This window comes from Hypanus sabinus, chromosome 5, assembly GCF_030144855.1.
Source record: "Hypanus sabinus isolate sHypSab1 chromosome 5, sHypSab1.hap1, whole genome shotgun sequence".
NCBI lineage: Eukaryota > Metazoa > Chordata > Chondrichthyes > Myliobatiformes > Dasyatidae > Hypanus > Hypanus sabinus.
This window is the reverse complement of record NC_082710.1, coordinates 91,005,038-91,029,216: the sequence shown is the minus strand read 5'-3', so window position 1 is coordinate 91,029,216 and position 24,179 is coordinate 91,005,038. Positions and strand designations below refer to the sequence as shown.

The 24,179-nt window shown below is 40.2% G+C and overlaps 1 protein-coding gene across 15 annotated transcripts in view; it reads right to left on the bottom strand.

Moving 5' to 3' along the window:
* The window catches only part of LOC132394280 (R3H domain-containing protein 1-like), a 153,393-nt gene extending 138,735 nt beyond the window's left edge, over positions 1 to 14,658 (bottom strand). For 11 of the 15 annotated variants that reach the window (XM_059970213.1, XM_059970225.1, XM_059970218.1 and 8 more), the window contains exon 1: positions 13,545 to 13,685. The gene's annotated coding sequence lies outside the window, so the exon portion shown is untranslated. Of the gene's footprint in view, positions 1 to 13,150; positions 13,172 to 13,544; positions 13,686 to 14,539 lie in introns of those variants that run through there. The other 4 variants (XM_059970214.1, XM_059970217.1, XM_059970216.1 and 1 more) reach the window with 4 other exon arrangements.
* Positions 14,659 to 24,179: the final 9,521 nt, after the last annotated feature.

Here is a 24,179-nt window from a genome sequence, read left to right as displayed (position 1 = left end):
ATTGTATGGAAATACAAGATAACACTGATGCACACATGTTCTATACATTTAGCAGAGCGCTTTATTAATGCAACAGTTAGTCAGCTTTTCAATGGTCATCATAAGCCAGGTCACACTGTCCGTGAACTCCGTCTGTTGCCTCCATACACTCCAGTATTTTTTTTTAGTTTTAAGTCCTCCTGAGCGAAAGCAAACAGCTGTCCATCATTTGGCAATTTCCTTTAAAGTTTTTCTAGTCTGTAACTGCACAAACGCACACTTTCACAGAGAGATTCGACATCAAACATGTTGCTTGTTTTCTGTAGATGTGTCCTGCACGTGCATGACCAGTAGGAGATTTGCCCAAATACCTGTTTTAATGTGGACGGAGGTATTTTCAAAAAAAAACACTTGCTGTGGACACTTATCGTTTTTACGCAAAACCGGCATTTTCAAAATTATCCGGTCTAGTGTGGACATAGCCTTTGACATGGTCTCACCCTATCACATAGTTCTTTCGTCTTACCCACTCAACACAAGCAACTCAATTACCAGTTTTGTTTGTTCTTTGTCTAATTTCTTTGAATAGTCTTTGATCTGAAGCATTATCTGGTTTTTGCACACAGAATGTCAGAAGGAACTCAGGACAGGTAGCGACTATGGAAATGAATTAACAGTCGACATTTCAGCTGAGACCCCTCATCAGGACTGGAAAGGAAGGAGGAGGAATCCAGAATAAGGTGAGGGGAGGGGTAAGTGTACAAGCTAGAAGGTGATAGGTGCAGGCAACAGGGTGCAGAAGGAAGTAAGAAGCAGAGTGGTAATAAGTGGAAAAAAGTCTGGAAAAAGGAATCTGACAGGAGAGGAGAGTGGACTATGGGGGAAAGGGAAGAAGGAGGGGCACCGGGGGAGGTAATAGGCAAGTGAGAAGAGAGCCAGAGTGGGAAATGGAAAAAGTTGAAAGGGGAGGGGGGAAATTTAATTGGAAGTTGGAGAAATCAATGTTCATATCAACATGTTGAAGGCTACCCAGATGGAAATTGAGGCATTGTTCCTCCAAACTAAGATTAGTTTCATCGGGCATAGAGGAGGCTATGGACTAGAGATAGAGAATGGAATTGACTGTTGCCAACTAGGAAATCATGCATTTTGCTGATGGAGCAATGAGTTTGACAAAGTAGTCCTCCAATCTAGGTTGGGTCTCACCAATGTAGAGGCAACAGCATTGGGAGCACCAGATACAGCAGACAAACAACTTCACAGATGAAGTGTTGCCTCAACTGGGAGGACTGTTTGGGACCCTGAATGGAGTTGAGGGAGGTGGTAGATGAGCAGATCTGTCACTTGTTCTAGGAGGATTAGTAGGGAGAGATGAAGGGATAAGGGAATCATAGATCCCTGCAGAAAGAAATATCCTCTCTATATCCACTGTATAAAGGCCTTTCACCATTTGATATGTTTCAATGAGGTCACCCCTCATTCTTCTGAATGCTACAAGCCCAGAGCCATCAAATACTCCTCAGATAGCAAGATATTCAATCTTGGGATCATTTTCATGAACCTCCTTTGAACCCTCTTCAGTTTTAATACATCCCTTCTAAGATCCAGAACCCCAAAACTGCTTACAATACTCCAAGTGAGGCCTCAGCAATGCTTTATAAAATATCAACATTATATACTTGTGTTTATATTCTAGTCATCTTGAAATGAATGCTAACATGGCATTTGCCTTCCTCACCAGACTCAACCTGCAAATTGATTAGTGAGTCCTGAATAAGGACTCCCAAGACCCTTTGTTCCTGAGGTTTATGTATTTTCTCTCCATTTAGAGAATAGACAACCCTTTCATTTCTTCTACCAAGTGCATGACCATAAACTTCCCAACATTCATTCTATCTGTAACTTTACACATCTCTAAAAGCCAAGTTCCAATCTGCTCAACTTCTCTCCACAACTCAGCTCCCTAAATCCCAACAACATCCTTGTACATCTCCTATATACTCTTTCCAGCCTAAATGTATTGTTCCTAATAGATAACCAAACAATATTCTAAACATAGCCTCACCAATAAACTGTACACTTGCAATCTGATAGAATTTCATCAAGATGTGCCATTTAGGGTAATGCAACAAAGCATGGTGATATTTAATAAATGAGGAGACATGGGGCAATGAGGAAGAATGCAAGAGTTGTGGATTATATATCTAGAGATCATTGAAAGTGAGACAGGTCAAAATGTAGTGAAGTCTAAAAAGAGCACTTTTCCTTATTGATTAAAGTCTAAAAGTAGAGAGAATATGTTGGAATTAGTTCAACCATAGCTCAGGTATAGTTCAAGTAACCACTTAAGTCTAAGGATGTAAATGTGATGCTATTCTGCGAAGTTATTTCCAGAATCAAAAATTTCTCCCATCTTCCTGATATACGCAAGGGATTTTGCACCCTTTTCTGAATCAGAATTAACAGCAGTACACATCACTCTGATTTATCAATTTTACCAACTCATTAAAGCATTCAAACCAATCACAACCTGCACCATAACCTTCCAATCATTAATCATCACTTCTTTAAGCCATGAATGATCATGCTAGGAGGTAATTTGCTTTGGTCTTTGATCCAATTGACCAAGAATACTTTCAAATGTTGCACGATGCTGCCTTCTTGCACACATTATTGAGAATGTAAATTCAGTTTTTGCACTTCGATTTTGCCAGATTTCCATGAATTTTCTTTCCATCACAGGAGATAGCCCAGCTCCTTCCCTGGCTTTCAGTTTTTCAATTCTTGAAGTTATAGCTTTTTGTTTACTATGAATATTCCAATTTTAACTTTAAGTTGTCTTTTCAAAGAGGATCCCTGGTTAAGAGATTTCTTATTAAGATTTTCAATGCAAATATTCAAATTATTCAACACTGCCTATAAGCATTCAATGAAAAGGCTTGCATTAGCTACTCCACTGATGAATGTGATAAAGCAGTAGTTTAGTTTATTGTTTGAATACTAAAGGCTGATTTATACTTGTGCGTTGCATCAACGTCATAGGTATCGTGTACCCTACGCCATAGCCTAGCGTCCACCTGTCCAGAAAAATTACTCGCGCGTCACAGTGACGCAGACCGCAACAACTGTGATTGGTCCGCTTGGTAGCATCGCATTTCCGGTTTTTCCTTCTCCGCCATGTTTGTAGGCTGTACGTATACTGATACAAAATAGATGAACCAAATTGTCAAAGCTACCTGCCAACATGCAAAAATATTTGAATTGCATTTCCTTGTCATCATCTCTCATGAAGAAACCCAACACAGTGGCACAGAAACCCCACTGCCAACTAGCGTTTTGACGCACACCAACGCAGGCTCACTATGGCGTGGAGTGATGTAGAAGTGAAATTCAGGGCTATGGCTTAGGCTGCGGCATAGCCTGTACGCACAAGTATAAATCAGCCTTAACGGTGCACTCAGGGTGGTGTCAGTGAGCCAGCGTACCTCTAGACTGAATGCAGTACAAATTAACAATTGAAAGTCTTAATCATTTGAACATTTATTGACTGATTTATTTCATGTAACAGTGGGCCTTCTGGCCCTTCAAGCCACACCACTCCACAACCCCTCCCCCCACCGACAAACTCAATTAACCCTAACCTAAGCACAAGGCAATTTACAATGACCAAGTAATCTACCAAGTATGTCTTTCAACAGTGGGAGGGAACTGGAAGACCTACAGAAAACCCACGCACACACGGGAAGGGCGTACAAAGACTCCTTATAGAACAGTGGCGGAATTGAATTGAAACTTGCGCTAAGCACCAAGCTACTGTGGCACCTATATGTAACGTAATATTAAAGTAGCTTGAATTGTCATTCAATTCAGTAAAAGATATCTAACAGTACAAAATTACATTTTGTTCATGAAATGACCACCCAAAGAGCACAGATTATAGGGTAACAAAAGTGTCATAACAGTGAAGTAATTTCTGACCTTTTGCAATCACATTTGACATAAATGTTAAGCTTGTATCATAACAGAAGACAAAGCTTTCTTTCCTTTTGCTGCAGTCCCTCAGAATTGAGGACTTTTGCTTCTACATTCTGAGTGAATGACAAGGAGAATGGCAATATTTAGGAGACGCTGTGCGCTTTCAGGTATTCACGCTGGGCTCCTCAGTGCTCCTAACAACTGGACACAAATTTTAATGCCACTCCATATGCTTCTTTTCAGCAGGGAGCTTTACTCCAGTTAACATCTACTCTAACAAAGAGTGAAAGCTCAAGAGCTGATTATTCACTACAGGAGAAAGAAACCAGAGGTTTAGGAGGCAGTCCTCGTTTGGGGAACAGTGTTAGGGAGGGTCAGTAACTTCAAACTCCTTGCCATTATCATATCACAGTATCTGTCCGGAATCTGCAGCTGCCATCTCAAAGCCAAACAATGCCTCCACTTTCTTCGAACTTTGCGTAGATTTGCCCTGTCATCTAAAACTTTAACAAAGTTATCTCAATGCACAGGATTACACAAGATACACAGGTGCATCACAGCCTGGTATGAAAATACCAATGTCCTTGAATGGAAAAGCCAACAGATAGTAGTGGATACAGCCTAGCCCAGGTAGAGGCCTCCTCACCCAGGAGCAAATCTACTGCAAGTACTCTTGTGAGAAAGCATCAATGAACCCCACCATCCAGGTCAAGCTCTCTTCTCGCTGCTGCCATCAGGAAGGAGTTACTGGAGGCTAAACCACGAGGTTTAGGAACTGCTATTACTCTTCAACAACCAGGCTTTTGAAGCAGTGTAGATTACTTCAGTGTTGACTGAACACAACCTATCGATTCACTTGCAAGGAATCACACATTTAGTATTGAAAATCACATACAAAATGCAAGTGAGGGTGGGTGGTAGCATAGAGGTGAGCACAATGCTTTACAGTACCAGCGACCTGGGTTCAATTCCTGCTGCCACCTCTAAGGAGTTTGTACATTGTCCTTGTAGCATATGGGTTTCCTCTTGGTGCTCTAGTTTTCTCCCACAGTCCAAAGATGTAAATTAATCTGGTGACATATATGTATACTTTGATACCAAATTTACTTTTAACGCTGAGTGTCTAGAAACATTGAAAACCTACAACACAATACAGGCCCTTTGGCCCACAATACAGTGCCGAACATGTACTGGTTAGAAATTACCCAAGGTTACCCATAGCCCTCTATTTTTCTAAGCTCCATGTACCCATCCAAGAGTCTCTTGAAAGACCCTTTCGTATCTGCATCCACCACCGCCACCAGCAGCCCATTCCACAGGCAATGCTTTTTACAATGGCATTATCTCATACCCAAAAGTTTAAAACAACTGAAACCACAGAAAGGAGAATTTGAATATTTTGAGCAATTCTTTGCATCACACATAGGAAGAATAAATTTGCCTCTGTGGTCTCTCAATGAAGCTCCTGGGCATGTCGCTGTACAAAGAGTAAGGTTGCCTTTCTTTACATTACCATCTCAAGGTCCTCCCATTCACTCTGCTTATTTTTAAACATCCTCTTTGCTGTATGTGGATAACTTTTAACAATTCTTCAAACGAAAGGTTACAATTAATTTGTTTAACTTTGGCAGGACAACTCTTCTCTTTGATTAATCCCCACAGTACCACAACAAGCATAGCTGGATTTTAATGTTTCATGTAAAGATGGTCACTTCCAACACCATGCAGAGCATCACCAAGGCATAACAGTTCATTTTGTGCTTGAGTCAGACAAAACCTGCTTGAATCTACAAATTTCTGTCTAGAAGGCAAGTGCGCTATTTACAGAGCCCAGGTTACAAGCAGGGTGATAACCCACATGATTTCACATTAACATTCTGGTCTCATCCACTTTGAGGGATGGCTTTAAAAATTCATTATTGGAATGATGCTTCCTACAATTGTTTGTATTTGCAAGACACCTGACTAATCACAACTGAAAATATTATCTAAAACCAGCAAAAGGCAGAGAAATGAGAAACAAAGCTAATGCATGGCTATAAATGCTAATCTTAAAAGACATCTTTATTTTCACTGTCATACATTTATGTGCATGATGCAATTTACATGTAGGATGCTTACAGCAATACACAATAGGATTCAAAACAAGGCAGGTGTGTAATACAAGCAAGGCATAGTTGAAAACCAAGTGATAATTGACACCAAATTCCCATCGCAACCACCCTAATGTTCATATTTTATTAAGTTTTATTCCCACACTTGCAATAATAAACACATATACAAACTCATCAGTCTGTAATTACTCCATCCTGACAATGCTACCATCATTGGAGGATGCAATTAAAACTCAACAAGCTTGCATCAGCAATCTCCATTACAAACACAAAAAAATCATCATGAAAAAGACTAAGATATACATAAAAGATGAACTCTGCTTCTTTTGCAAATTGGACAATTGAGGCTTAATGTGTTAGGTTTGTGACTACATATACAAACTACTCTGTTTAATCGGAATGCAAACCATTTTCATTTCTACCCTCCTTGCCTGTTTAAACCAGTATGGCAAATGCAGTCATTTCCTAAACAATAACCAAAGTTTCAAAGTACATTTATGTTCAAAGTTTGGTTACAGTATACAACCCTGAGATTTGTCCTTCTGCTGGCAATGAAACACCACTGAACCCATGTAAAGAAAACTTCAAACAGCCAACGTGTGACAAAAAGAGCAAATTACTAAAGCACCAAAAAGCCAGCAAATAACACAACATCAAACTGCAGAGACACTGTAAGAGACCCACAGCCATGAGCTGTCAAACCTACACCTTCTCCAGTGGCAGTGAGAGGGAGACAGCTCAAACGTCAAACACAGGCAGATGACACTGAACACCTGCCCGCCTTCCATGCTCATCCTCGATTTTAATCTGGTTTGATGCTTTAATCAGTGAGAAGTAATGGAGCTGACCATGGGTTTGCATTCTACCATTAGGAAATGATGGCAGTAAACTCAGATCTCAACCTCATCAGATTCCCAAGAGATGGCAAAAGCACCAGATTGCTCATTTGGCCAAAAAAAAACATCAAAGTGGAAATTACAGGCTGCAATCAATTACAGTTCAAGAAAAGAAACATTTAAAAGTTGTAGTTTCCAATTGCAATTATTAAATAAAAACCTAAGTATCCTGCAATCTGAAAGTCACAAGATGACATTTACCTAGTCACTATATTTCTAATAATGACATGGGTGTTCATGAGAAAATTTATCATCCCTAAAATTTAGGCTGAAATAAGGCACAGTATTTTCCTTTCTCACTCACTGAAGTAATATTGGAAGCAATTAAATAACAAAGCCTGAAGGTACAGAAGCAGAAAAAAAAATATTGACCATAACTTCAGAAACTCTGGACATCTAAAGAATTTTGTCTGGAATTCACAGAGACCAAGCACAGACAACTGTAATTTGGTTTAGGATACAAATGGTAGGATTAAGAACAGACAAGGTGAAGAGGGATTACATCATAGTAGAATACAAGACAAGATCCTGTGTTTTCTGACTCCACCACTCAATAGCATAGCATACAATTCTCCAAAATTTCCCCTTCCTTTAAATTTTAATAAATTTGCAGATGCAGAAAAATTGACTCAGCAAGTCAGGCAACATTGAGACCATAAAGGAGCAGAATGAAGCTACTTGGACCATCAAGTCTGCTCCACAATTTTATCAGGCTGATCCAATTTTCCTCTCAGCCCCAGTCTCCTTCCTGCTCCCTTTATTTCTTCATGCTCTGACCAATCAAGAATCTATCACCCTGTCTTAATTATACATAAAGACTTGGCCTCCACAGCTGCCTGTGGCAAAGAATTTCACAGATCCACTACTCTATGGCTAAAGAAATTCCTCATCTCCTAAAATGATACCCTTCTATTCTAAGACCGTATCCTCTGGTCTTACCGTCCCATCACAGGAAACACCCTCTCCACATCCACTCTATCCACGCCTTTCGCCATTTGATAGGTTTCAATAACATCACATCATTCTTCAGAATTCTAGTTAATATAGGCCCAGAGCCATCAAAAGCTCTTCACATGATGAACCACTCATTCTTGGAATAATTTTCACGAGCCTCCTTTCACCAGTTTCAGCATATTCTTCCTAAGGGGCCAAAACTGCTCACAATACTCCAAAACGAGGCCTCACCAGTGCTTTATAAAGTCTCAACATTACATCCTTGTTGTACATTCTAGTCCTCTTGAAATAAATGCCATAATCACACTTGCCTTCCTCACCAGACTCAACCTGCAAATTAACCTTTAGGGAATCCTGCACAAGGACTCCCAAGTCTCGTTGCGCTTCAAGTTTTTGTATTTTCTCTCCACTTAGAAAATAGTCAACCCTTTCATTTCTTATACCATACACTCCCCTGACACTATATTCCATCTGCCACTTATTTGCCATTCTCCTAATCTGTCCAAATCCTTCTGTAGCCTCTCTACTTCCTCAAAACTACCTACCTATCTAGCTTCATATCTGTAAACATTGCAACAAAGCCAATTTCATCACCCAAATCATTGACATATAACGTAAAAAGAATCAGTCCCAACACAAACCTTCATGGAACACTAGTCATTGGCAGCCAATCAGAAAAGGCTTCCTTTATTCCCACTATTTGCCTCCTGCCAATCAGCCACTGTTTTTTATCCAAGCTGGAATTGTTCCTGCAATACCATGTGCTCAGAGCTTGTTAAGCAACTTCATATATGGCACTTTGTCAAAGGCCTTCTGAAAATCCAAGTACACATCATCTACTAATTCTCGTTTGTCTATCAGCTGCTCGTTATTTCTTCAAAGAATTCCAACAGATTTGTCAGGCAAGATTGCCCACTGAAACCATGCAGACTATGTCTTATTCAATCATGTGCCTCCAAGTATCCTTAATAATCGACTCCAACATCTTTCCAACTACAGTTCAGACTAATTGGCCTATGGTTTCCCCCCTTTTGCTCCTCTTCCTTCTTGAAGAGTGAAGTGACATTTGCAATGTTCCAGACTCCAAGAACCATTCCAGAATCTAGTGATTCTTCTGAGATCATTACTAATGCCTCCATGATCTCTTCAGCCACCTCTTTCAGAACTCTGGAGTGTGCAGGATACCTGATACCTGGAACTTCCACCAAACTGCTAGTGTCTTCCACTGCAAAGACTGATACAAAATACTTATTCAGTTCGTCCACTATTTCATCATGCCCTCCCCCATTACTACCTCTCCAGCTCGTTTTCCAGTGGTTCAATATCCACTCATGCCTCTCTTTTACGCTTCACGTATCTGAAGAAACTTTTGGTACCCCTTTAATATTATCAAGTAGCTTACTTCCAAACTCCACCTTTACCTTACTGACTTTTTTTCATTGCCTTCCACCGGTTTTTAAAAGCTTCCCAATCCTCTAACTTCCCACTAATTTTCGTTTTATTATATGCCCTCTTTGGCTTTTACGTCGGCTTTGACTTCTCATTAGCCACAGTTGTGTCATCTTGCCTTTAGAATATTACTACTTCTTTGGCCTTCCAAAGTGCTTCCAGAATTTCCAGCTATTGCTGCTCTGCCCTCATCCCTGCCAGTGTTCTTTTCCAATCAATTCTGGCTAACTTCTCTCATATTTCTGTAATTCCTTTACTCCACTGTAATACTCAAACATCTGACTTTTAGCTTCTTCTCAAATTGCAGGGTGAATTCTATCATATTATGTCACTTTCCCCTAATGGTTCTTTTACCTTAAGTTCTCCAATCAATTCCAATAGCTAATCCTGTAGTGGGCTCAACCATGAGCTGCTCTAAAAGCCAGCTCACAGGCACTCTAGAAATTTCGTCTCCTGGAATCCAGCATCAATTTGTAAAAAGAAACAGAATTAATGTTTCAAATTGAAGACATAGATATGAATGAATAATTGTTAAACTAATATCTCAACGTTTTTCTTCCGATGTAATTTTATCTGCTAAATGTCTCCAGCATTTTGTTGCTGTTTCTCTTGACTATAAAATTATTACGATTTTAAATTACTGAACTCTTGTTATAGTCTCAACATCAGGAGTAAATAATGTGAATAGGGAGTTAACGAAACAGTAGGGACAAACATTCAATTATCTCCTAGACTGTGCTGCAGTGGAAATTAGTATTTCATCACTCAATTTTAGATACTTCTCTCTGGTGTGAACCTCATGAATCTGGTGTGCAGAGCACGAAAATGCAAAATTGCATAAAGACTGCAGTCAACACTACTTGTATGCAAGATTTTATCTTTTACCATACCATTCTATTTTTCATATTTCACTCTACATCTGTATTTTGAAACACATGTGAAGAACGTAAATGAAAGACCAAGAAGCAAAATAAAACGCTTGTGTCAATAATCTTCAAATAATCTCAGAAAATTAAGCAAATCAAGGACCTCTGTAGCTTTTGACCAAAGGAAGACTACAATGAGTGCTTAAAATAACTCGGTTACAACACTTGCAGTGATTCATCACCAAATTAAACATTTACAAAGTGCAGTAGTGATAGTATAAAATGAATTGATATAATATGCCATGATTTGGATGTCAGTGAAGAATCATCGTTGGCAGTTTCTTGTATTCTGCCTTCAAGCAGTAGAGCATTCAGCTGTGCAAGCAGTATTCAATTTTTTATAGGGCTCAAGTTTAAATAAAATTAAGAACTGACAACAGTAAAATGCTTTAATGGCCAAGAGTATAATAGATAACAAATATGCTAGCTCATGACTACTCCACATACATGATAACATCTTTGGCCTCAATTTCATTTTCCAACAGAACTCAATCCTCAATTCCATTGTAGTCCAGAAATTTACCACAGTTTTAAGTGCACTTCATAACTCTACATCGATCACTCCATTGGGGAAAGACTTCCAAAGATTCACAACTGAGATGAGCAAGAGATATGTGAACTACTGTTTGGCCTTGTGAAAAGTGACACAAAGTTGCTGGCTCAAATACTTGAAAATAAAATATTTTGAGCAATGAATATGGTGGAATTATCAGCAAAAATTCATTGAGAATATGAAGAGGGAGAGGAAGGAATGCAGATTAAAGACAATTCCAATGAAGCTCAAAGTTTAAATTTAGAGAACAGCACCTTATCTTCCAGTGAGGCACACGGCAGCCATTGGAGCTCAATCATGAATTCAACAATTCCAGATATCTGTGCCATCGCAGATATTCTTCTCCCCATCTTTTAACTTAAAAAAATGTTTGATATTCACCTTTCTAATTCTGAGGAAGGATTATTAACCTGAAATATTAAGTCTGCTATATTCTCCACTGATACTGGCTGATCTGTTGTCTTTTCCCCAACATATTCTCATTTTATTCGAGGCACTAAAGGTTTAGGGCATGAGTGAAGCCCAAAAAATAACCTCTGAAAAGACACAAAAGAATATCAGGAGCCATCACTCCAGAGGCCAAAGGTTCAGTTGTAGATCTATAGATGGGAACGAATGGACTGCGATACTTGGTCATCAATAATGTTGACCTCCAAGATGATGTCAAATCATCAGATTACAAGGGGAAATCCTGCCTCAGACACACAAATAAAATTCAATTCTGCTGTGGTATTTTATAGGCAACAGCAAGTTGATGCAAAAGACAGCAGCCCACACTGCCGTGTTTGATTTGGTAGTCAGGATGTCCTTGCAGACATTATACAATTTTGAAAAAACCTCATTGATTTAATCATACTTTTGCATGGAATGATCAACTGCTGTTTCACACCCATGATGAGCCCTTTGCAAACCACGTCTCATTTCAGACAGGTGTGTGCAACATTAGTTCTCAGAGGACAGTTATGTTTTCAGAAAATAAAGTGCACATAAGTCACTGCAATGCACTTTTTACTGCCCTTCATTGAGACCACTGGGCCATTCAATGACTTGCACTGAACATTTATGTATCCAAAAGAAATATTTTAGGACACAAACGCACAAGCATTGACATATCAAATTTCAAGACAAAAATGGAAAATTCATCCATTTTCGCACATTTAATGATTTGAAATAAATTTTCTACAAACATTTAGTACATTTGCTTTTGCTGTGTTAAAGTATTTTTGGCTATATTTGGTTATTCTCCATTTTAACTGTTTTCTGTGAAGTGCCACAAGATAATAGGTACGTGTTAAAATTATTGCTTTATTATGCACACTGATGTCAATTGTTACAGCAGAACACAAAATGTGCACATGGGGATTGTAAATATAATCTGCAATTACCTCGAAATGTGAAGTAATCACAGAGTAACCATTGAGCCAATTGTCAGGAAAATACCTGCAATCCAAAGAGAAATTTTCTGCAACACCTTTTAATATGCAGTATAATACAATTTTCCAATATTCCAGTAACTTCAAATGGTTGTAAAGCTTTCCAGCTTCTTTCTCAGTAATAACATTGTCATACCATCCTCAAGATCATACAACATCCTTTTACTTAGCAGGTCAGAGTAAGATGCTGGTTAATTTCCTCAATGCAACATTTTGTAGTTCCATTGGCAATATGAAAAATCTATATCAAATCCATAAAATATTTACAAATACATGATACAAAGCTAAGCTTTACTGCATGCCATCCTACCAGGATTCAGCAAGTTTCCTTTTACACAGATTGATACAGCACACCAATTACAACATAACATAAAAAGGGAAAAAAATGGGATCCATCCTACCCATCTTCCCAATCACAACTAACCTGTTCCAGTCTATACCACAGGGTAGTGAGCTATTCATAAATGGCAGAATTTAATTCCAATGACCAAAAAGCAAGGCAATGATGAAAATCATGCTGACTAAAACAGTAGCATTTTAAAAGACTTAATACAATAGCTGTACTAAAACAATTCAACTGAGATTCTCCTTTTCCTTTCAATGAGTCGAAAAGGAAGATCGGTAATCGATTTCACGTTAAAGGCGGTAAGATTATGTCTGATGCACTCGAGTGCTATATTTATACTCATCTATTTTAAGATCCTCTGGAACACGGCTAAATCCTGTTTTATCTGTTCACCCAAATTTAAACATACTACACCCACACCACCCTTGGTCATTTCAAAAGGAAGACCACCTAGAAAAATAATCTAATTAGACATTATTGAAGCCTGGTTACAGTAGTCGGATAGGAATCAAGGCGAACTCTCACCTGGTTTCAACATGTCGTACGCTCGACAGCTCAATGGACACACATGCGAATGTCTGTAAGAACATTGCAGCTATAAAGAACTGCAGAAATGTGGCTTCCTGCCTGGTAATAATGCGGACGTATTTGAAATCACCGGTGGTTACTGCATCTCCCCAAGCACACGAGCTGTTACTGCGGCCTAATGGGGGAGAGGGGGACTAGGCCGCCGGGCTCAAACCCTTCTGTACGTCGCTTCCGCGAATCCTTTATTCAGTCCGTCACTAAGAACGATGATGACCTTCTCACGGTGCATGGCGCACATTTACCACTGGGCTTTTATATATCTTTTCTCTCTCGTTCGGGATGGACAAATACAATTTAAAGTGTAGGGCGAATAATTGAAGAAAATACTTACCGGTCCCCCGGCGAGAGGATTTGTTGCAGCGAGTCGGGAGCATGGCTAAAGCCTGCCCCCCCCTACACCCGGGCCCTCTCCTTTCTCTACCCCCCCACCCTCCGACAACTCCAACCAAACGTGCTGGAGGAAGCAGTGACGCGCCCAATGGAGGCGGGAGGAGTAGCCTTACCCGCCTCGAAATATTAATGTTTAAAAGACTACACCCAAACCAGAGATCCTCTAATCATGATGCGCACAAGCCGTTCTGTGACCAGCTCACCGTCGAGTGGAAGTGAAGCGTGAATGCATAGCGGCAATTAACCCAACTGTTACTCCGAAAGGCCGGCAGGACGGATACAGAGTTGGGTGGGCTTAATGCAACATTTACCCAGAATGTAACACATTCCACCCCAGTTTCATCCGCATACACTTCTGATTTATGTTACCACTGCGCCCAAATTTTCCACATTCCTGTCCAGGATAAGTCTTAACATTTGCTCTGAGGAAACTGCTCTGCTGCACCCACTTTCAGCAAATCATAAACACAAGAGGCTGAAAACCTCGCCACTTATGGTTAACGCTGATCTACAATAAATATAGACTTCAACAGGTTGTTCGGCACCATTTTCAATCCCTGGCACACAAAATCAAACAATATCATCTTCGGAAAATTACGTGTCTTTACCATCAATGCTTATCAAAATGGGCCTTTTATAAAACTGTTAAATGGATTTTGCAGGCAGCTGATACAATTTTTTTCACGCTTTCTGCCATTCGCCCGGTTCCACCCCACTCCTCCCCCCTCACTTCCGTGGGAGCCGCCAATCACCGGAGCACAATAGTGACACTCAGCCAATGAGTGGCGGCGGAGGGCGGGGTCAATCAGTCATCATGGTAGGCTGAGACACCGAACCGCGGGCGTCCTCCACAAGCACGGCGTTGCCACTGAGGCTTGGTTGGTTTAAATTAACGAAACAGTCTACTCCACAAGACCAATAAACGAGCTTTCTTACCTATAATCCGGAATATTTGTGTGAACCCACTGAACGACTTAACAGGAGAAAACTAAACCTAAAACCTATGGGAAAACCCCACCCCCAACCTGACCCGGCATCACCGCCCTGCGACTGCGTCATCACGCCATACGTTAGTTGCTAATGACCGGTCGGGGGACGTATGCGCGCTGACGTCAGTTTTGAGCGCATCCTTGTTCGGAAAGTAGCAATTCCCAAGTAAGTTGGGTGTTGAGTTTGCAATCTCTACGCGAAATTATTAAAAATAATTGTAATACTTCGTAATCCACTTCGGGGACAGTAAGGAAATAGAGTTGTGTATTGAAATGAATTTTGAGAAAATAGTTTTGTTGTGTTATGTTAATTTGCACTGCATAAATACTTGCTGTAAATTATCAACGGAAGTACATCATTAGAATATAAAGTGCAGAAACATTATTTGTGTCTTCATTTCTCAGGAACAAGGGAACATAATAGACTTATGGAGTTAAATAGATGTGTATTTGCTCTGTAACTTGCCGTCGTACACAGTTGCAAGAAAAAGTTCGCAGTTTGCACCTTTTGCAGTTAACTGATTTTCTGCATCAATTACTCATAAAATGTGGTCTGATCTTCGTCGAAGTCACAATAATAAACAAACACAATCTGCCTCAACTAGTAACACCCAAGCAATTGAACTTCTTATATCTTTATTGAACACATTCAGAGTCCAAGCTGGAAAAAGTGTGTGAACCCTTGTATTTAATAACTAGTAGAACCCCCTTTAGAAGCAGTAACCCCCACCACTGTAGCTGCTGATCAGACTTGCACAATGGTGAGGAGGAATTTTAGACCATTCTTCCATGCAAAGCTGTTTCAATTCATCCATATTTTTGGGATACCTTGCATAAACAGCCCTTTTCAGGTCATGCCACAGCATTTCAGTTGGATTCTGGACTCTGACTTACCCATTCCAAAACACAAATATTCTTCTTTTTGAACAATTCTGTTGTTTTTACTCTTGTGTTTTGCATAATTGTCTTATTGCATCATCCAACTTCCATTAGAATCAAATTTAATATCACTGACATATGTCGTGAAATTCATTAACTTTATGGCAGCAGATAATGAAATATATAATAAATATAGATAAAACTGAGTTATATTATATATATAGTAAATAGTTATGTTCAAATAAGTTATGTAAAAACCAAATTAAAAAGTGGTGAGGTAGTGTTTGTGGGTTTCATTTAGGAATCAGATGGCAGAGGGGTAGAAGCTGTTCCTGAACGACTGAGTGTGTGCCTTCAGGCTTCTGTACCTTCTTCCTGATGGTAATAGTGAGAAGATGGTGTGTCCTGGGAGGTGGACATCCTTGATGGTGGGCGCTGGCTTCCTAGGGCACCGCTCCTTGAAGATGTCAGGGATACTATGGAGACTGGTACCCATGATACAGCTGACTAATTTTACACATTTCTTCAACTTCTTTCGATCTTGTGCAGCAGCTCCTGTGCCCCCCCCCCCTTCCCCATACCAGACAGTGATGCAGCCAGTCAGAATGCTCTCCACAGTACATTTGTAGAAGTTTTTGACAAATCTATCTTGCTTTCTTTATAGCTGCATCAGTATGTTGCCTCCAGGTTAGGACCTCAGAGAATGGCACCCAGGTACTTGAAATTGCTCACTCTTACCGTTTCTGATCCCACTGTGAGGATTGGTTTGTGGTCCCTCATCTTACTCTTCCTGAACTCCACAATCAGTTCTTTAGTCTTGCTGACACTGAGTGGAAGATTGTTGCTGTGACACCACTCATCTAGCTGGTACATCTCACTCCTGAATGCCCTCTTGTCACCATCTGAGATTCTACCAACAATGGTTGTATCATCAGCAAATTTATAGATGGTGTTTGGACTGTGCCTAGCCAGACAGTCAAGGGTGTAGAGAGAGTAGAACAATGAGCTAAGCACACCCCTGAGGTGCACCAGTCTTGATTGTCAGCAAGGTGGAGATGTTATTTCCAATCACACAGATTATGGTCTTCCAGTTAGGAAGTGGAGGATCCTGTTGCAGAGGGAAGTACAGAACTGAAGTAAGTAAGTAACTTAATCGAACAGAATTGTAGGAATGATGGTGTTTAGTACTGAGCTATAGTCAATAAACAGCATCCTGACGTAGAATTTTGTATTGTCCAGGTGTGTGGAGAGCCATTGAAATCACATCTGATGTAGACCTATTGTGGCATGAGGCAAATTGCAATCAGTCCAGGTCCTTCCTGAGGCAGGTTTTCAGGTGAGCTTCAGGTGACAGATTGCTATCCTGTAATATGTCTCGATACAATTTTGAATTCACTGTTTCCTCAATGATTGTAAACTGTCCAGGCCCTGAGGCAGCAAATCAGCCCCAAACCCCTGATGCTCCTTCCACCATGTTTCACAGTTGGGATGAGGTTTTGGGGTTGGTGTGCACTGCCCTTTTTCCTCCAAGCATAGCAATGTGCATTTCTGCCAGAAAGTTCCACTTCTGTCTCATCTGTCCACAGACTATTGCTCCCAAAGCATTGTGGAACATCCAGGTGGTCTTTTGTAAACTTAAGACATGCAGCAATGTTCTTGTGTTTGGAGAGTAGTGGCTCTTCCATGGTGTCCTTCCATGAAAACCATTCCTGTTCTGTCTTTCTCTTATAGTGGAAATATGAACAGAAACTTTAGCAAGTTCTGGAGATTTCTGCAGGTTGTTCGCTGTTACCTTGGTGTTCTTGTTCACCTCCTTCAGCTTTGCATGTTGTGCTCTTGGTGTGATCACTGCAGGATGCCCACTCCTAGGGAGGGTAGCAACCGTACTGAATTTCTTCCATTTTTTGACAATTTCTCTTACCGTGGGCTGATGAACACTCAGGTCTTTCAAAATGCTTTTGTAGCCTTTTCCAGCTTCATGCATCTTAACAATTCTTCTTCTAAGGTCCTCTAAAAGTTGTTTTGGTCAAGGCATGGTGCATATAAACAAATCTTCCTTGAGAAGAGCAGGCTCTGTCCGTAACCTGACTTGATAGGACAGGGCACCTCTACAACCCGCACCTCCAATCTCATCTCATTGATTGGAACACCTGACTGCAAATAGCTTTTGTAGAAGGCGTTATCCCAGAGGTGCACATACTTTTTGAATCTAGACTGAGGTTGTTTAAATGGTGTTCTCAGTAATGACAGGTAGTATAATTGTTTGTGTGTTATTAGTTTAGGCAGGTTGTGTTTGTCTATTATTGTGATTAGATGAAGATCAGACCACATTTTATGAGTAATGAATGCACAAAACCAGGTAATTGCAAAGGATGCACAGACTTTTTTTTGGAACTGTATCTCCTAAGATACAGTATTTCTTTACAGTATTTCCAGCATTTCTTATCAATACAGTATTCCTTTACAGTATTTCTAATCAATTTGAGGGTTAAGAATTGGATATGGCTTGTAGTCTGGTGCAAGAAAAGCAATTTTCCATAATTTTGATTATTATATTAATAACACAACAAACTTTTATTTACTTTAGGTTTAAAAAATTAAAATAAATGTTTTTTCATGACTCTAAGTTTGAAGGTAAAATTCCAGGAGGCTTGGGGAAATAGCTAGGCGAGTTTCAAGGAAGGTCGATATACGGAGCCAGGTGAATTTGGCTTGGAAGGATGTTTGGCAGATGCGGCCAGGTGAGGTTTGACTTTGAAGAAAGCCTGGTACACTAGGACCCAGGTGGAAGTGTGGCAGTTGGCTCTGGAAGGAGGCTGAAAACCAAAGCTATATTGGTGAGCCAGAAGTCGAGTCGACAGCAGTTTATTGGAATTTTTCTGTGTTGCCCATCTGCACTCAAATTGATTGATTTGCCAGAAGTTAACTACATTGATGCTTTTGGAGTTGCGTGTGAATGAAACGTGGTAATGACTGAGCCCAAATTAGCAAAAACTCTCAGGTCATGACTGACAATTACCATACCAGGTTAATGGGCTGGGAAGCAATAGATTTCTTATGTTATAAATGTAAAGATGCCATTGGAGACTTTCCTAAGAGCCACTTGGTGACCATCTGTACAATAATGATCAGAGAGTTGCTGACAAGGAATTGTGTGTCCCAGTTTGCATGATTAGTCCATAATAAGCACTACATAAAGGGACATGAAGCTAGAAATGGTCAGAACTGGTTCAGATTTCAACTACTTCATGGATGAAAACAATATTCCCTATTACTGACCCTCTAGAGGGCTCATCAGTTAGCAGTACAGCAAGTTGTAGATGAGATGAGGCATAATTGTACCAAATGGTGGAACAGGCTCAATAGTCTACATGGCCTATTTTTATTTCTCTGTTCATTTAAAATGAATGCTAATTAGGCTGAGGGGTTTAATGCACTGTATGGGAAGAAACAGTTTAGATCAGTAAACAAGAGTCAATGATTCAGGGAAAAAGTAATCGAGGGAAGTTGAGCATGCCTTTTATTCGGCAGTTATTCTAAACTGCATTCCTTGGCATGAAAGGGCAGTGGGAACAAATTCAATGGTGACTTTAAAAGAAAATAAATTTTTAAAAATATTTGAAGAGGGAGAAAGCATTGCAGGGGTGTACAAAATGGCCAGATGGGTCAATTATTACTCCTTAACCATCAGGCTCTTGAAACAAAGGGGATAACTTCACTCCCCCCATCGTTGAAATATTCCCACAAACTATGGACACACTTTCAAGGACTCTCCATCTCATGTTCTCGATATTTATTGCTTATTTGTTATTTCTTTCTGTTTGTATTTGCACACTGGTTGAATATCCAGGTTGTTGCAGTTCTATTATGGTTATTATTCTGTAATGGATTTATCCCCACAAGTAAGTGAATCTCAGAGCTGGATATGGTGACAATATACAGTTAATTTTATTATCAAATTGATAAAATTTACTTTGAAGTTTTGAACTTTAAATTAATTGGATAAATAGCTCTTTCATGGTGCCATGACAAATGCTGATTTTTATTCTTTTTTTTAAATGCAGAAACATTGCTATATGTAAGTTGCATTATCTTCAATAAATCTTTCAGAAATTACAAAGAGATCAATATTTGTATTAGTCTATTACAAATGGACCAAAATGACATGACACTGATAGGTCTTATTTCCAACGATGATGAGTCAGCCAACAGGAGCAGTCAATGCCCTTACACAGTGGTGCCAAGAAAACAACCTCTCCCTCAATGTCACAATAATGAAGGAGTTGATTGTGGATTACAGGAAGAATGGAGACAGGCTAGCCCCTATTGACATCAATGGGACTGTAGTTAAGAGGGTGAGTACTTTCAAGTTCCTCGGTATACACATCACTGAGGATCTCAGTTGGACTGTACATACTGGCTGTGTGGTGTAAAAGTGCACAACTGTACCTCTATTGCCTCAGATGGCTGAAGAAGTTTGGCACGAGTCCCCAGGTCTCCAGGACTTCCTACAGGTGCACCATTGAGACCATCCTGACTGGCTATGTCACTACCTGGTACAGGAACTGTACTACCCTCAGTCGCAGGACTCCACAGAAAGTGGTGCAGACAGCCCAGCGTACCTGCGGATGTGAACTTTCCTCTGGAGCAGTAATTGTGAAAAAAGGGCATGGAGGATCATCTTGGACTCCAGCCACCCTAGTCACAAACTGTTTCAGGTGCTGTTGTCTGACAAACGGTACCACAGCATGAAGGCCAGGACTAACCAGCCACAGAACAGCTTCTTTCATCAGGCCATCAGACTGATCAATACACTTTGATCTGATCGCATATCTGACTGTACATGTACACAAAACAATGATGTATAAAATCTTAGTGTTTGGGCAACATCCTCCCGCATTTCCGTTCTTTATTGCCTGTACATTGTGATGGAGACATAACAAAGATTTTTACTCCCTTGGGTATAAGAAATAAAAATAACTAAATAAATAAAGTAATCACTGATACTGGGCAAATTTCTGGTTGTCAATATTGGAATAACCAGTTTTAAAATGGGGTAGATAAATTAAAAGCATTCAAATGGACACTAGTTCCCAAATTTAGGAGTTAGACCATAACACATAGGGGCAGAATTAGGCCATTCAGCCCATCAAGTCTGCTCTGCCATTCCATCAAGGCTGATACTCATACATTTCCCAACACTGTACCATCTGCCATTTTTTCTGCCCTTTCTTCCAATTTGTCCAAGTCCTTCTGCAATTGCATTACTTCCTCAGCACTACCTACTCCTCCATCTATCTTCATATCATTCGCAAACTTTGCCATAAAGCTATCAATTCCACTATCTAAATCATTGACAAACAATGTGAAAAGCAGCAGTCCCAATACGGACCCTTGAGGAACCCCACTGGTCACTGGTAGCCAAACAGAAAATACCCTTTTATTCCCACTCACTGCCTCCTACCTGTCAGCCATTCCTCTACTCATGCCAGTATCTTTTCTGTATTGCCCATAGGATTTTATCTTGTTCAGCAGCTTCATGTGTGGCACCTTATCAAATACCTTCTGAAAATCCAAGTAAATGACATCCACTACCTCTCCTCTGTCCACCCTCCTGGTTACTTCCTTGAAGAACTCCAAACAGATTTGTCAGACAAGATTTCCCAATACAGAAACCATACTGACTTTCTATTATTTTATCATTAGTCTCACACATACCTCGAAACCTCAGCCTTAATAATAGATTTCAACACGTTACTAATCACTGAGGTTAGGCTGACTGGCCTATAGTTTCCTTTATTTTGCCTTCCTCCCTTAAAGGGTGGAGTAACATTTGTAATCTTCCAGACCTCTGGGACCTTGGCAAGATCATGACCAATGTATCTGTTATCTCTTCAGCAACCTCTCTCTGGACTCTGGGATGTGGTCCATCTGGTCCAGATTATTTATCCACCCCAAGACCTTTCAGTTTGCCCAGCACTTTTTCCTTGGCATTCACCCCTGTTCCCTGACACTCAGGGATCTCTGGCACACTACTCCTGTCTTCCACAGTGATGGCAGATGCAAAGAATTTAGTATTTTCATCTGCCATTTCTTTGTCCCCAATTACTACCTCACCAGAATCATTGTCCGGTGGTCCAATAGCAACTCTCACCTCCCTTTTATTCTTTATATATAAAAACTTTTGGTATCCTGTTTTATATTATTGGTTAGTCTGCCCTCATATTTCCTCTTTTCCCTTCTGAAAGGGAAACTTTTTTAGTTGCCTTTTATTGGATTTTATAAGCTTCCCAATCATCCAACTTCTCACTAATTTTTGCTACCTTATATTGAATTGAATTTCGGTGTATTGTCATTTAAAAACCACAACTGCAATGCAGTTAAAAAAAATGAAACAACATTCCTCCAGAATGATATCACAAAGCACACGACAAAACAGACTACACCAGAAAATCCACATAATGCTTGGCAATCCCCAAATCCAGAGTCCGGAGAGGCTGATGCATATTAATATCACACTACCATCTTAGCATGTTCCCTGAAAGGAGCTCCAAATCCACCAGACAAAACAAGACTACCCAGACACACCAAGTCAGGAGACTAACTCTACCACCCAACAAACCAAAAACTAGAGCTACAAGACCTACACAAAACCATATAGTTACAACATATAGTCACAACAGTGCAAACAACACCATAATTGATTTAAAAAAAATACCATAGGCACAGTAAGAATAGTCCAAAGATGTTAAAAGACTATAATATGCCCTTATATGCCTTATAAAGACATGTATGCGCTTTCCTTGACTTTTATGTAGTTCTTAACTTCCTTTTGTCAGCCATGGTTGTCTAACCCTGCCATTTGAGAATTTTTTCCTCTGTGGGACATATCTATCCTGCATCTTGTGAACTACTTCCAGAAGTTTCAGCCATCTCTGCTCTGCCATCATCCCTGCCAGTATCCTCTCCCTTTATTCCATTGTGATAACGATACAGGTGAGTTATGTTTCTTCCTCTCAAATTGCAGCATGAATTTAGTCATATTATGATCACTGCCTCCTAAGGGTTCCTTTACATTAAGCTCCTAATAAGATCTTCAATATTAAACAAAACCAAATCTAAGATAGCCCTTCCCCGAGTAAGCTGAAGCACAAGCTGCTCTAAAAAGCCATAGAAACATAGAAAATAGGTGCAGGAGTAGGCCATTCGGCCCTTCGAGCCTGCACCTCCATTCAGTATGATCATGGCTGATCATCCAACTCAGAATCCTGTACCTGCTTTCTCTCCATACCCTCTGATCCCTTTAGCCACAAGGGCCATATCTAACTTCCTCTTAAATATAGCCAATGAATCGGCCTCAACTGTTTCCTGTGTCAGAGAATTCCACAGATTCACCACTCTATGTGAAGAAGTTTTTCCTCATCTCAGTCCTAAAAGGCTTCCCCTTTATCCTTAAACTGTGACCCCTCGTTCTGGACTTTCCCAACATCGGAAATAATCTTCCTGCATCTAGCCTATCCAATCCCTTTAGAATTTTATATGTTTCAATAAGATCCCCCCTCAATCTTCTAAATTCCAGCGAGTATAAGCCTAGTTGATCCAGTCTTTCTTCATATGAAAGTCCTGCCATTCCCAGGAATCAATCTGGTGAACCTTCTCTGTACGCCCTCTATGGCAAGAATGTCTTTCCTCAGATTAGGGGACCAAAACTGCACACAATACTCTAGGTGCAGTCTCACCAAGGCCTTGTACAACTGCAGTAGAACCTCCCTGCTCCTGTACCCAAATCCTTTTGCTATGAATGCCAACAAACCATTTGCCTTTTTCACCGCCTGCTGTATCTGCATGCCCACCTTCAATGGCTGGTGTATAATGACAGCCAGGTCTCGTTGCATCTCCCATTTTCCTAATTGGCCGCTGTTCAGATAATAATCTGTTTTCCTGTTCTTGCAACCAAAGTGGATAACCTCACATTTATCCACATTAAATTGCATCTGCCATGAATTTGCCCACTCACCTAACCTAACCAAGTCACCCTGCATCCTTTTAGCATCCTCCTCACAGCTAACACTGCCGCCCAGCTTCGTGTCATCCGCAAACTTGGAGATGCTGCATTTAATTCCCTCGTCTAAATCATTAATATATATTGTAACAACTGGGGTTCCAGCACTGAGCCTTACGGTACCCAACTAGTCACTGCCTGCCATTCTGAAAAGGTCCCAGTTTCTCCCACTCTTTGCTTCCTGTCTGCCAACCAATTCTCTATCCACATCAATACCATACCCCCAATACTGTGTGCTTTAAGTTTGCACACTAATCTCCTGTGAGGGACCTTGTCAAAATCCTTTTGAAAATCTAAATATACCACATCCACTGGCTCTCCCCTATCCACTCTACTAGTTACATCTTCAAAAGATTCTATTAGATTCATCAGACATGATTTTCCTTTCACAAATCCATGCTGACTTTGTCCGATGATTTCACCCCTTTCTAAATGTGCTGTTATCAGATCTTTGATAACCAACTCTAGCATTTTCCCCACCACCGATGTCAGACTAACCAGTCTATAATACCCTGGTTTCTCTCTCCCTCCTTTTTTAAAAAGTGGGGTTACATTAGCTACCCTCCAATCCTCAGGAACTAATCCAGAATCTAAGGAGTTTTGAAAAATTATCACTAATGCATCCACTATTTCTTGGGCTACTTCC